The sequence below is a fragment of the Marmota monax genome, unplaced genomic scaffold (assembly GCF_021218885.2).
Source record: "Marmota monax isolate L192 unplaced genomic scaffold, Marmota_monax_Labrador192_F-V1.1 WCK01_AAM20220418_F8-fsc00043, whole genome shotgun sequence".
Classification (NCBI taxonomy): Eukaryota; Metazoa; Chordata; class Mammalia; order Rodentia; family Sciuridae; genus Marmota; species Marmota monax.
Window position 1 is genome coordinate 1,484,111 of NW_026691982.1, and position 16,056 is coordinate 1,500,166.

Genomic DNA, 16,056 nt, shown 5'->3' on the forward strand with positions numbered 1-16,056 from the left:
TGCCAACACCCTCCATATACCACACTATCACAAACAAACCCAAGAAGGGGGAACAGGATTGTCTCTGCATCATAAAACAGTACTGTCAGCTGAAAAACCATGGGAAGTCACTTAACCTGATCAAACCTCAGTTGCATATGGAACACGTAATTAAATTCAAGGTAATTAAATTCACTCCACTTATTTCAGAGGGCAAGATATAAGAATTAGATAAATAAGAGCACACGAATGTTCCTTTGTAAGGACCTACTCATTTACAAAGCTGAAGATTAGCTAATTACATTAGAAACCTTCGATGAGCTTTGAGGCATCAGTTTGGCCCATAGAACCATCCTGTAATGCCTTTAAGGGACACCTCCCTAGTTGCATAGCACCCTACATTAATGTAATGTATGCATATGTGTGTGAGGGTGTATGTGTATGCATGTGTGTCAATGTCTGATATGTATGTCTGTGCTTCACAATGTACCTCACATCCTAAGAAATCAAATTATTTATTATATTCATATCAGGAATAAAATTAAAAAATTTATTCTAATGGCTATCAGACAGAGGAGTAAAATTAGCTTCAAATGAGCTGAAAGAGCATATTGTTCTAGTTTACCAGAAACCAAGGAAACCTAGTATATCCTGCAGCAATTTTTCTTCTTTCTTATTCTTTCTTTGTGGTAAAGCTGAGAATAATGCCCTTAGGTTTTTCTCACTATATATGTAGATGGGGAGCAGAGAGGAACTGCAATGGTACAGACTCGAAGACCGTGCAATTAAAAAGACTAAGGATAATTTGTTGATCTTTAAACATACTGCTTCATTGCTATCAAATTCACCTCCAATCAACAATTTTAATGTAATGTAATTCAACAAAAATATTATTTTAGGGATTAGAAAATCCTATAGAAGGAAGCATATTGGATGAAGTATTGCTTGTGGTGTAATTTTAATTCTGAAAGATCTTGCTAAGAGGGCTTATTTAAATAGGTTCTCCCTGAGATGAATATTTAGGGGGAAAAATTCCTACAGGATGATTTATAGCAAAATTATATGAACAGAATGAAGGATAGAAGAATTTTATTAGAAAAGGGTCTCATTTCCACAAAATATAAATTATACCTTTTAGAAAATATATTGAATTTTATTAATATTCTGTAGACAGCCTGAAGTGTTAATCTCCACCCCTACCTATAAGACTTTCATTATAATGTACAAGGTGTATTTACCCTTTAACCAAATAATTTTTGAGCAACTCGGTGGAGTCTCCAGTTTACATTTCCTGCAAAATATTTCCATTGCAGTTACAAATTTTGCACTTTGTATTCTTGGCAACTTTTAATGATATATATGTGGGGGTGTATATTTTACATATTCATATTCATGCATATTCATGCATTTAGTATTCCCATGCAAGCACACATATTAATGATAAACTTGTATATTTGATATCTGAGAAAAATGTTTCTCCAACATCCACTGTTAATGTTAGATCATTTTAACCATTTTTTTTTAGTAGAGATACAATCAGTTTGAGTTTCTCAGTGCTATGATTAAAATTCTGCCTTGCTTCCTCTTAAAATTTATAGTCAGAGGAATTTCTTAGCATAGACCATTGAGTACTGTGTTTCTGTCTGGCATTTGAAAGTGACCTCATTTAGACCTTGGTAACTAATATTTTTGATGAGAAAATTGACTTATTATGGTATAAAGAACTTGGTTATAAATCCTTTTCAGTCTCTATCAGTCTTGAAAACTGAGTCTTTCTTAGGATGGTGACTTCATTGTAATAAATATAAGCAAACTGACCATTAGTTCAGTGTAGCTGTTTTTTGAAAAAAGGATACATTAGGGTTTAGATTCTACACTATTTAAAAGTGAAGACTGAAAAAAAGAAAGAGCTAGGATGTTAAAGAGGAAACACTGGATTTACTTGGATTCTTAAATAAAGATTAAGTATCTTCTCTTAAAAATACATAGAATAAAGCAGTGGTATATCTTACTCCACCCCCAGGACATTCAAAATGCAGCACAGGTTCCCTGTTCCATCAAAAGTATCTGTTTTTAAAAAAATGAATCCTAATGTTACATGTAGCTAAAAAGAACTAATAAAAAAAGAAAATCTGTAAAATATGCTAATATATTTCCTATTAACAAAACAGGAACAATCTGGTTCTAAAAGCTGGGCCTGAGTTAAATACAGAAGCCAAACCTTTCTTATACCTTTTCAAACACCTTAGAAAGGAATACTTCACTGACTTCTCACTGTGTAGCTGTGATGGCCAGCTTCCCTTAACATCTCCATCAAGAAGGGACCATTGAGGGCATAGCTCTTCAAAGTACCTGGATATCTTAAACAATAACACCTTGACCTTCTATTCACTGCCTTTATAACTTGAACCCTAGATTTATATAAATGCACAGGAGGGAAATCTCCACTATTTAGCATTAGTCAAAATGGCAAACATCTCCAGATAATAAAATGGAGTTCCAAAGATATTTGTTGGCACAAATATTTCTGGAGAAATCTCAGAATAAATGTTTAAATTCAAGAATCCATAATCTCTTCATATGTATAAAAAGAATTAAAACAGAATATTATATATTATTATAAAACACTTGGGCTGGGGATGTTGCTCAAGCGGTAATACGTTTGCCTGGCATGCGCGGGGTGCTGGGTTCGATTCTCAGCACCAAATAAAAATAAAATAAAGATGTGTCCACCAAAGACTGAAAAATAAATATTAAAATTTTTTCTCTCTGTCTCTCTCTTTCTCTTCTCTCTCTCTCTCTCTTTAAAAAAAAACACTTAACATAAGGTCTAAATCTCTGAGCACATTCTTGAAGTATACAATAAGTATTTTAACTATTGGCATTATTTTTAATCACAGACACAAATAACAATGATAATAATAAATAAAGAGGGCTGTTGGAAATGTTTAAAGGTGATTGGTATGTTTAGGGACTAGATTGTAGCAATGCTTTCACAGGTGTATACTTCTATGCAAACTCATCAAGTTGTATATATTAAATACATACAGGTTTTGCATGTCATAATACCTCAATAAAGTGGTTTTAAAATTGATTAATTAATTAAACCTGAAGACCTATTAACGTATGTTCCTAAAAAATAAATGGGACATCAAAAACTGAGAAAAAAGGAAAAAAAGATTTTAGAATTGTCTGTTCAAATGTATAAAGAAACTCCTTCATCATCCTCTAACCATGATGCTAGACGTCGAAGAATTCAGAAATGCTCCACTAGTCTCTAATGCACATTTTCATAGTTGAGGTTGTAAGTTCAGAGTCATTGTGGCATGTCTAAAGTCAGCTGGCTTATCAATGAAAAGCAAGGAGATATTAGAACAGCAACTACTGATAAATCTTCCATAAAGTTCATACCATATATGTGTAGTATAGTCTCTTATTTTATACTGAAATTTTCCTTTTTTATTCATGTACTTATGTAACTAACTTGCATAATATACAAAAATAATTTTAATATGACGTGCAAATTACCATTTTGTGTGGTCAAGCCTCAACATGTTTCAGTCAAAAATAAATATAATAATGCCCCTGGTTAGTTTTTCTTGATAATACAAGTGAGGGTTTCTCCTGGTGATCTATCACTAGTATGAATATTCCAAGATCTACCCAAGGCAATATGGAAAAGTGAAGCCACAAGCTGCCATTTAAGATAATTACCCAAGAAACCAAACTCATCAAACTGTTTGCCTTATTCATGTTGCTTATATTTCCACAGAACTAATACAAAAAGAGAATAGGGACTATTCATTTATCTGTAGGTGTTACATAGCCATTTTAGGACTTGATTGAAGTAACATGGGTGTCATAAAAGTCTCTATAACTGATTCTGAAGCCCAAAATAACCAGTTCTGTGGAAACTTCTTTCTCTGTCTTCTTAACATTCAATTACGTGTTTTGGTCACTCAAGCTATTGTCAATAAAAATATGTAACATCAAAAGAGGAAAAAATAAAAAACATAAAGTATCCTCTTTGGGAGGATTTGGTGACTTTAAAATAAAAAGTCAGCACCCTGCCTGCTATGTAAGCTCAAAGCATCACATTCAGTGGCATCTTTTCAAATGACCTGAATTGTATTTTGTATCTTCCTTTCCCTTGATTTATCCTTCGTTGGCCCCTGCAGGAGAGCATCATTTTCCCTCCTGCCCTCTGTCTTCTATATTTCATTTCAGGTGTCTATCGAGGCAACAGAAGATAAAGCTCTGTGCTTTCCCTTGTACTAAAGTTCTATATGGAATCAGTTCACCTGTCTGTCACTCCTCATTAAATTCTTACCCTCTTCATTCACATCCTGATCTTTGCAAATGAACATTTGCTTAATAAATGTTCCCAAGACTAACACTGCAGAGTGAAAATCCCACACAGCAGTAAATTATTAACTCAGTCACAGAGGGAGTGCCATATATGACTTTTCAGAATGAGTTATTATGTGGATCATCATGTAATTATGAATTTTTCAAGCCATGATAGAGGAAAATTGAATATTTAATATTTTATGGACATATTCTACACTGAGGACATCTTTCAAAATTTTATGATAATTTTTAGAGTGAGCGAAGAGCAGAACAAAAGTTACAAAATAATTGCAAACTTGAATATTTAATCACTAGGGACATTGTTGGTTATTTCTCAAATTATATAACGTAACCAAGGCTGTGAACTTTTAATCATAGTGTATTCGAGTGGGGAAAAAGTGCATTAAAATCAATCTATAAATATGTTTTGGTTGTTTAAGAAATAAGAATACAGAGCTTAAAATTGTCAAATTGAGATCTTAGTGTGTAAATATTCATGTGAGAGGCAATCTTGAGTGATTTGATCTTAATGAGCTATTGTTGAACAAAAAGTTTTTTAATTAGTCATTTTAAAATGTTCAAACTCAGAACCAAGGTGTAAACACTAAAATATCTTTAAATTCTTGACTTTAAAAAATGGAGACATGAAATTGACATTTGTTAAAAAAATAAAAAACTGTAAGAACTATTTTATAGCTTTGACCAAAAAAAAAAAAAAACAAAAAAAAAAACCCTAAGGAAAAGCAAAAGATAGGCAATTCTATGTCCATAAGAAACAACATAATTGCTAATGAACTGTGTGCATAAATAACTGAAATTTAGTACAGTTGCTGCAAGTAGAAAGGAATATGTGAGGTGGTATAGTAGTGGGGGAAAAAAACCAACATTTGAAGAACCAAGATGAGAGGCTGTGGCTATAGCTCAGTGGCAGAACACTTGTTTGGCATAGGAAGGTCCTGGGTTTGATTCTCTGAAGATCAAAACACAAAAACATAAAAAACCAAGATGGACTTTTTTAAAATTGGATTTTGACTAAAAAAGTTATATGATTGTACCATTTCATTCATTTACTTATTCATTCATTCAATTATGTATTCAATAAACATAATGTAATGCTACTACTTCCCAAATATTGTCTTTTCACAGGTTATGGAAGGTAATTAAACATAAGTAAAATGTATTAGTTAGCTTTTGCAGCATTAACAAAATACCACAAAATTCAAGTGACTTAACATTACAACTATTTATTTGCTCATGTCTCTACAGGTTGACAGTATGGGCTGAATTCAGCAGTTTCATCAGAAAAACATGAGTGAGTCATACCATATTTTTTTTAAAGATCTTTGAAGAAAGTAAAATCGACAACAATACCACTATACTCGTCTGTGATATTTAATCTGCTTACTGAGGTGAATTCTTTTTCAAAAGCAAAACCAAATCTATACGTAACAGGAAGCTTTAGGGGAAAAACATTATATTATCAAAGTTTAGGCACCAAATGTCTGTTCAGTCTTTATCCACTATCATTTCTTGGCTCTATAAATATTCATTATTCTTTATCTCTTATGATCCTCCCATTGTAGAACCCCACCCCAGGACACTAACCCAGAAGCAAGATAAAAAAAAACTCCAACTTATTATAAACAGAGTATTGAGGAGGGACAAAAGCCTACACAGGATGGATTCCCAGAGTTTTGCCATCCTGCTCTGGAACTCTGGCATTTCTACAAGGAGACTGGAGATTCAGAAGAGGAGAGGCACTTTGAGAGATGGATTGGTGGGAGCAACTGGCTGAAACTTAAGATCATGATATTTTAAATCACAGCTCAAAACTACGAAAACAATGCAACTTGAAATAATCTTAGTTAAAAAAAAAAAAAAACCTTCCAAGCATTTTAGGAGAATACGAAAACTTTCATAACTGGCAGGAGCAATCATGTGTCTAATGGGAAGATTAAAAACTGTAAACATGATAGTTCCTTCCAAATCTATTTCAGAGTTAATGCATTTCTAGTCCCAGTGGGAGTTGTTTGGGGAAAGGAAATTTGATAAAACTATTCTGAAATTCATCTGATAAAGTATTTAAAAATGCTGCCAAAAGAAGAAGAAAACGGGAATATGAGTAGGTTTTTCTTTATTCTATTTTACAAAAGTCTTTGTGATTTCTTAAAAGAAATGATAAAAACTTTTGATTGTGAATGTTTGAAAACTAAATTCCTAAAATATTATTAGTGCCTTAATATATGCAAATATATGGTTAAACTAATAATAATAATAGATTCCTATTCGGGAATCTTTTAAAAATGGATTTAGTCAGTGCTAATCTTGAAACACGGACTATGGTAGTTTCTGAAAATTCAAAGGTAAATAAGATATAGCTTCTGCTCTTAAGAGTTCACAGTCCTGTGAGGGGACAGGACAGCAAATATACAACTACAATATGGTGCTGTCTGTACTAGCATAATGAGCCTAATGGGGTTCTATGGGAGCATATAGGAGGCACTGTGGGGAGAGGACAAGGAGCTGGGACTTAGCAGGTAAGAAGGTGAGTTAAAGAGGGAACCATGAGCCAATGGGGCTGTAGAAGTACGGACTGCCGCAACATAAGGGTCTTTCACATGGTGCCAGGACTCTGCCTTTTCTCTACTGAAACATCGGACATTGATGGGGGAGGCTTCCAGCCATCAAGCCCCCTAATTCCCAATAGCTCAGTTCCTGGAGTTACTGTCTATCTCTAATAAAGATGCACAGGGTCTTTATCATCAAGTTCATTGTCATTGGTCCAGGCAGATTTAAGTCCAAAATAACACTTAGAACCTATGTTCAATCATATTTTTTTAAAAAGTCAGTATTCACTAGTAAAATCTTCTTTTATAAAATATAAGTGCTAATTCATTAATATTTCTTATAACCACCCAGTCATCAAGTTGAAGATATCTAAAAACCCCAAAGCAAACTGAATTGAGAAAGCACCATACAGTGACAGAATAAATACTTCAAGTGCTTATTCAAGTATCACTTTGAGGCGTGTGCGTGCACACCCACACACATACACACAAATTATTTTCCCGCTTTGTCCAGGGCTTGAAGAATTTCAATTAGACATACAGTCAAACCAGTCTGTACACAGCAGGAAAAAAATGGTCATGGCGCCTGAAAGTTGTGTTCTTCCACAGCGGGGCTGGCCAAGTTATGGTGCAGAGCAGCTGTTTTGAAGCTCTCTGGCATCTAGGAGAAGAAAATAATGTATAGAAGTGAGATGCCAACAAGGACAGGAAAGGCACTTTGGCCAACTTGTGGTGTGCAGGCTGCCAACCTCCACTCCTCATTAGAATCCAGGCCATTAACAAAGCCCATGTGGAGTCTCATGGTCAGGGATGGTTTGGGAACAGCCAAATAAAGGATGAAGACCTAAAGGCAGAACTCCCTATTTTGGTGAAGCGGGTCACTTCACCAGGCAAGTATCACACTCAGTAGTTTTTGTAGGAGCTCTCAAGGTCCTTAAGATCAATGAAGCATTGTCCTCTCCCTGCCTCTAGCAAAATTCATGACTAGTAATTTTTTTTTTACTTTGGGAAGTAAGAAAACTTAGTTGAAGCCCAGAATCTCTAGGGGAATTGCTGCCTTCATGGCTGCTGGTAATCATTTTGGATGCCACTTTTCTAGAAGCAGACCTATTTTTCTCTTCACTTTGCAGACTGAACATGAAATCTTGAGGGTGCTCATTTGTAAGTGACTTCAGAAAGCCTTTCTGGCACTTCTTCCAGGTCCCTAAACTCTGCTGGGACATACAGAATGGACAGGGTGGAGTCCTTGCTGTGGTGGAGGATGTGGACAAAAAGAGGTGACAATGATAGAGCTTTATGAGCCCCCATGCCATGGTGATATGAAGATTGTTAAGGACACCAAGAGGGGGACCCTATCCCTGTTCTGTGAGATTGGCAGAGCCTTCCAAGGATCAGCTATGTTGGCCAGGTGAAGAACAGAGACAGTATTTAAGGAAGAGCTAAAAGCAAAAGTAGTCATGGGAGCAGAGCATGTGGCCTGTCCAGAGGACTTCAGGAAGATCAGAGTGGGGAACAATAAGACAGGAGGACCCTCAGATGGAGACAGCACCATGAAGTATTTCAAGGATGAATAGTATTCCGAAGTCAAAGAGAAACCAACAAAGAACTGGCTTATGACCCTCAAAACTTAATGCAGCAAGAAGTCGGATCTGAACAATATATATAAACAAAAATGTAAAATCAATTATCTGACTGATTTCCAGAATTTACTGAGCCCAACTTGGCAAAGATAACTTAAATTACTTGTCTTTTGTTCCAGTTCATATCTTGGGTCTCTTAACTCTTTTAGAATAGTGTACTTTTAAAAAAAATTTTTTTAGATGTTGATGAACCTTTTTATTTTATTCATTTATTTATATGTGGTGCTGAGAATCAAACCCAGTGCCTCACACATGCTAGGCAAGCGCTCTACCACTGAGACACAACCCCAGCCCAGTAGTGTGCTTTTAAAAAGTCAAACTATCAGTTGTGCCCTGGATGGAGAGGTGGAGCAGCTGAGTTCTGTCCTGGTTGACCTCACAGTATAGGGTCTTCAGCCTGAGGCCTGTCACCACCCTCTTCAGTGAGGATTAAAACTGAGCAACCCACACCCTATTCTGTCTCATTAATTAATTATGAAACTTCAGTGTCAAAAGGCCTTGGGTATTATGGGACCTGTCTGATTGATTGTGATGGCTGTCAAGCCTACTTAATTATAGTCAGTAAATTCACAGGGTGGGTCTTTGCCCCTCCTTTTTAATTCATAGAACTGTAAAAGAAAAACTGCAGCAGACACTTGTTAAAAATGGCAAGGAAGGCTTTGTTCAAGGTTATGGCAATAGGGGTCAAGTATATTGCAACAGAAGAGAGATTGAACTCAGCTCCACTGAAACCAAAGTCAGGAGGATTTTTTTTTTTTTTAACCATGGGGTGAACTAATGGGAAAATGCTGGAGGACTTTAGTGGAGAAGTTGGTCATTATGATTAGGATCTGTGTTGACCCTTATAGAAATTAGGCTCCTACCATTGGGGTGCTAACACCTTCCATGATTTCATTCCAAATGGATAGATACCAAGTCCCTAAGAAAAACATTACTGGTGGGAAATGAAATGGAGCAAAGTATGTTATGTGCATATATGACTGCATCGCAATGAGCCCACTAGGAAGCCCACCTAACTTGTAAAGCATTAACAAAAAACATTAAAAACGGACACACTGGGACTGGAATTGTGGCTCAGTGGTTGAAAGCTCGCCTCGCATGTGCGAGGCCCTGGGTTCGATCCTCAGCACCACATAAAAATAAATAAATGAATAAAGGTATTGTGTCCAACTAAAAAAAAAAATAAAAAGATGTACCTACACATTGAAAGAAGAAAAATATTACCTACTAATTTGTAAAAAAAAATAATAATAATAACTTTCAAAAGAGCAGAGAATGAATTTACAATAGCAAATTTTCTAAAGTAAAATACTTGAAGAAAAGAAAATTCAGAGCCCAGAGTTAGGAAGATACCCTGATACCCCCTGGCAATGCAAAAATGCAAAAGTAATATTGGCTGATGTGCATTTGGTCAGTGTTTTAGTCAGACTAAAAGACCTGATAAGAACAACTTTAGAGGAGGAAAAAGTTTATTTGAGGGCTCACAGTTTCAGAGGTCTCAATCCATTGACAGCTGGCTCCATTCCTCAGGGCTTGAGGTGAGGCAGAACATTATGGCAGAAGGAAGCAGATCACATGATGATCAGATGCAGAGAGAGAGAGCTCTACTTGTCAGATACAAAATATATATCCCAAAGGCATGCCCCCAATGACCTGCTTCTTCCAGCCACATCCTACCCTCCTACAGTTATCACTATTAATCCCCATCAAGGAATTAATTCATTGATTAGGTTAAGCTTCTAATAACCCAATCATTTTACCTCTGACTGTTCTTGCACTGTTTCACACATGAGCTTTTGGAGGACACCACACACCCAAACCATAATAGTCAGTTTATATCTGTTTAGATGAGAGTGGTCATTTACTTTTACCTCAGCAAACATGAGCCATCTTATCTAGGAAGCTTTTCAAAGGCTGCATGCCAGAATTATCTTCAAGTTGTCTGAAATCAACTCTTTCCACATCCTCTTCCAAGGTTTATTTACTCATCCTTTTATATATTCAGCAAAGGTTTATGTGCCAGCCCTGTGCTAGGCAAGAGATGAACCACGATTCTCTCTCAAAACACAGAAAGTATGCATTGTACCTACCAAAGTCACAAACTTCCAGGCATCATAGATAGCGTGATATTAATGAGATAATCATAAATGTTTACTAGATATTTGTGACAAGTTCTATGCCAAGTACTTTCCACCACTTGCTATATTTGTATTTATATTTCCCATCATTGTATTTGTGTCCACAGCTACCCTTTGAGTTTAAAGTATTTTATTATCTGATGACTACTTTATAGATGAGGAGGCTGAGTCCAAAATGGTCTAATGAATTGACCAAGATTAAGTGGCTGTTGATAGTAAAGCAGGGATTCTACCCTGAGTCTGTGTGACTCTAAGCCTGAGCTTCCATCATTTATGATGATTCCGCTTTCAGTATCACCCAGAGCATCTCTCACCTCCTTCACACATGCAATGTAAACTTAGCAAGAGAATGTTATGCACTCTAAGGTTTCAGAATCAATGGTGGAAATCCCTAAGAAGGCAGCAGCATGCTGGGCTCCATGTTAAAGCTTAGAGCGTTCCTGGAGCACCCACGGGGTGTGTGGTTCAATGAAACAATTGTCTATGGAGCATCCACTCCACCAGGCACCATGCTACACACCAGGGAGAGAGGCACACACACAATGAAGTCTCTGCCCTGGAGAAAGCCACATTCTTGAGTGCCATATATCCACCAACTTCAGACCATATTCACAAGGTTTGCTATATTTATGTATCACCTATACCATAATTTACTTAATATTTATAAAATAGACTCACTTTATACCATCACAGTGAATGGAAGGGAAAAGGCACTAATCAAAATAAACATAATTCTATCAAAATGTAACTATTCATCTGTGTACTGCCCCAGTGCATTTCAAGTGCCACTTCAGGAAGGACTGCCCTCTGTCTTATTATGGTTTCCTCTTTTCCATCCTGCCCTGGGCATCATTCTACAGCTTCCAAGCCCAGCTCCCACTCGGGTAAAATGCCTAGACCTTCACTTCTCTCCTGCACGCTCATTTTACCTGCCGCCCCACTGCTCACACCGGGGAGTGTGCAGAGTGCATTTACTCTGGGCCTTCACAGAGAACTCACTAAACAGTCTGTCTGATAAAGGAACTTTCCCTGGAGGGCTTTCCTAGAATAATAGCTATCAATAATTAGGAATTTTTTGCAATGAAGCAAGCACTGGACAAATGCTTTACATAGATTATTATCTTTTTAACCTTTGCAACAGTCTGATGAAGGAGATACTATTATTTTTCTTCTTGTAGAAGAGGAGACTGAAGTTTGCATAGCAACTATGTGAAGGGAGGTCAAATAATTTGCTTAAGATCTCACGGCTCGTAATTTGCAGTTCTGTGTACCTCCAAAGTCTATTAATCTTAAATCCTAGATTTCTATAGCACAATTAATGTAAGGTCTATGTTTAGGCCTAATTTAGAACTTACAAAGGACTGCCCTCCCCTTTCCCAGCCTCCCACTGCCACTTCCCACCTCCAAAGTTCATCTGCCACCATGTAACTGTAGTTGTCCTTCCAAAACACAAATATGACCTATTCACTCCATATCCCTCCCCACTCACACACACACTTAAAGGCCTCTGTAGCCAACTTCCCATTGCCTAAAGCCATAGGATATAGTCTAAATATCTTTTTAAATGTTTTTAAATTAATTTTTTATTTATATATGACAGTGGAATACATTACAATTCTTATTACACATATACAGCACAATTTTTCATATCTCCAGTTGTATACACAGTGTATTCACACCAATTCATGTCTTTATACATGTACTTTGGACAGTAATGTTCATCACATTTCACCATTTCTAACCCCATACCTTCTCCCTTCCCCTCCCACCCCTCTGCCCTATCTAGAGTTCGTCTATTCCTCCCATGCTCCCCTTCCCTACCCCACTAGGAATCAGGCTCTTTATATCAGAGAAAACATTTGGCATTTGGTTTTTTGGGATTTGCTAACTTCACTTAGCATTATCTTCTCTAACTCCCTCCATTTACCTGCAAATGCCATGATTTTATTCACTTTTATTGCTGAGTAATATTCCACTATGTATATATGCCACATTTTTTTATCCATTCATCTATTGAAGGGCATCTAGGTTGGTTCCACAGTCCTCACACATCAGATACAGCACTAATCTCTAGGGTATATAAAGAACTCAAAAAGCTAAGCACCAAAAAACAAATAACCCAATCAATAAATGGGCCAAGGACCTGAACAGGCACTTCTCAGAAGACGATGTATAATCAATCAACAAATATATGAAAAAATATTCATCATCACTAGCAATTAGAGAAATGCAAATCAAAACTACTCTAAGATTTCATCTCACTCCAGACAGAATGGCATCTATTATGAAGACAAACAACAATGTGTTGGCGAGGATGTGGGGGAAAGGTATATGGTACCCTGCTGGTGGGACTGCAAATTGGTGCAGCCAATATGGAAAGCAGTATGGAGATTCCTTGGAAAATTGGGAATGAAACCACCATTTGACCCAGCTATCCCTCTCCTCAGACTATACCTAAAGGCCTTAAAATCAGCATACTACAGGGACCCAGCCACATCAATGTTTATAGCAGCACAATTCATAATAGCTAAACTGTGGAGCCAAACTAGATGCCCTTCAATAGATGAATAGATAAATCTCTTACATCATTCAGGATTTTTACAATCTGGGCACAACCTGACTCTTACATGCCTTCCCTCTCACTTCACTATCATGTTGTATCTCACTCTTCTCCTAACAGGTGCAGCTTCTTCACTCCACCCCCTGGGAAAGGGAGCCCTAAATGCTGCAGGGTCAAAGCAAGGATACAGGTGGGGAATCAATTGATCTACGTCTGAATTGCAATACTGACAGGTTATTTGATCTCTCTGTCCCTCCTTGTTTTCTGACATATACGACAGCAATAATGCTACTCCCTTGTTAAGAACTGGACACTACTAGTGCCTTGCATCTTGCATAGCCACATGTTGTTACACCTGTGCCTAGGTTGCTCCCTTGGAAACTACCTGCAATTGTTTTCTTGTCTAGTGTTTATCCATTCTTCAAGCTCAAATATCACCTCTTTGAAGCCTGTCTTGATTTCTTTGGGAAATATTAATTCCTCTTTCCTCTGAATTCCCTAGCGCTCAACTCTGGCCTCAACTATAATACTATAATTTGAAGTTTAATGATCTGTCACTTGTTCCTCTCTTCCATTAAACCAAGAGCTCTTCAAGAGCCTAATAATTATGAAGTGCAACACTTCAGTGCATAGTAAGCTGATAAGTGCTTGTTGAGTTACTAAATGTGTTCCTTTTTCTGCCAGACGTCATTTGAATAGTGCTGTAAAATTAGACTGAAACTTTCAGCTCAGAAGTAGTAGCAATGGTATAAGTGAGTAGAAGGTGAGATCTTTCTCCAAAATTCCCAACACATCCACTCTCCATACCTAAAGCTATTTCAGTTCCAGAATCTTTGTCTGCAAATTATATTGGTCTTCCCTTAGAAGCATGAGGGAATTTTTATGACAGGAAAAGATAACGCTTACAAAACCTTTTCATTGTAAACGTTGATTATTTATGAACTCTTACAGGAAAGGGACCCTCTGGATGCTGGCATATGGGAGAAGCCACCACCCCCCCAATTTATAATAAATGAATGTTGGAGTAAATCTCTTCATTAACCAGATCGAGAGAGGAATTTACACTCCAAAGTAATCACTCATATCTTCAGCCACAAAAGCCCCAAAGACTCCACTTCCTGAACATTCCCTTTAATGGGGCAGACCTTTGCTGACCAGCTGAGTGCAAGGGTGACTTCAGCAGGTGGATTCCATGAAGTGAGCAGTTCAGAGCACACACAGCCACACTGCCTGCAAGCCTGTGGGTGGCTTTGGCAGACGAAAGCCCGTCCTTCAAGCAACTGAGGCAGGAGCCCATTAAAGGTGTTAATTTTACATGATGTGGCACGGAGAGTTTATAAATAAATAACAAATGAACATTCCCCATGGCTTCTCTCCTCTGAGTCTGTGTACCTGCTGCAGACCTGGCAACAGTGGGAGACTTTCAGATGCCAGATCCGGAATTGCCCTTCAAAAACTAAGGAAGGAGGTATTTCTGTCACTAAGACTTGACAACTTCTGATGCCTTCATCATTGGGTCCAGTCACTTTTGAAAAATATCCACTAACCTATCCTCTGTGGTTGGATGTGCTCAGTTTAAGATTATCATCCTGAGCTGCAAGAACAAAACACAGATGTTAGAGTTTGAGAAAAATGTACTGTTGGGGACCATTAGTAAAAAATACTGTTTAAAATATATAACATATGTAACTATTAAATACATAAAAATCTCATGTACCAAGAGGCAAAACATGATGAAAGTTGCTGAATATTTTAAGTACCTATATTGCTGCATAAAATGGTTCTGTGCGGTAGAATTTTCTATTGCAGGAGATTTATGAATTTTTGTCAAAGTGGTAGATCATGCTGAAGTCAGGGGAAATGCTAGCACACTTTAGGTTGCTTTCTATTTTTAATTAAGTTTGAAACTGCATCTTTGCACTTGTGAGTGTGCATATAAATATATGTAAGTGCAGATGTGATTAACAATAATGCTGATCTATGCAGACACTCAAATTCACTCACAAAGTGACCCCCTCCCACTGCAGAGAAAACTTCTTAATTGAGGCTGTGTTTGTATAATCATAATGAACTGGATTAGAATGGCAAAATTTTACTAGTGTGGTTCACCCCCTCATTCTAACAGCCTAAGAAAAAAGAATGGAACAAGCCCTTTAGGGTCATGACCTGAATTCCCACCCAAGATGAGCTGTGATGATGGTGCTCCTCATGTTTACCTGTGTCAATAAAGATGGAGAGAGACGAAGCTCATGTAGTTGACAAAAGTCTATCTAATACTTATCCCAAGGGATTAAGATAGGGAAAGCTCAATAGCACCCTTGAGAATTAACTGGCATCCAAGTTACTCAGAATCCAAAATACTAAGCAAGTATTAACAAAATGATAACCAAGAGCAAATAATCAGGTCAGATGCACAGAAGTGAAAATCCAAGGTGAAGAAAAACAAAGCAAAAAAGAAACAGCTAAGATACAAGAGGGAACACTCCCTGAACACAACTTGAGTCCATTCCTAAGCTGCCACCACCCATCCATCTCTGTTTTGATCAACATTTCCTGCAAAGTTTCATCACACCACAAGTTCACACCACCACGTAACACAGCATGTAATTATATACTCTTCTGTCCTGTTCTTGTTTAATGTGTGTTCTCTTTCATCCCAACTTGATTTCAATCCCATTGGAGGTCAGTAACTACATCTTATGTATCTGTGTTTTCCCCAGGGTCTAGCACAGCTTTATGCACATTAAAAGTTTCAATAATTATTCTTTGGTTGAGTCAGTATCGAGTTATGTTTAGGCTTCTAGAAAGCTCTATCCATTTTT

General features: G+C 37.1%; 1 long non-coding RNA gene across 1 annotated transcript; it reads left to right on the forward strand.

Moving 5' to 3' along the window:
- The first annotated feature begins 5,591 nt into the window (after positions 1–5,591).
- LOC124094228 (uncharacterized) lies at positions 5,592–14,858 on the forward strand. Its single transcript, XR_006852164.2, has 3 exons — positions 5,592–5,641; positions 13,355–13,424; positions 14,186–14,858. It is a non-coding gene; the product is annotated as an uncharacterized LOC124094228 (long non-coding RNA).
- Positions 14,859–16,056: the final 1,198 nt, after the last annotated feature.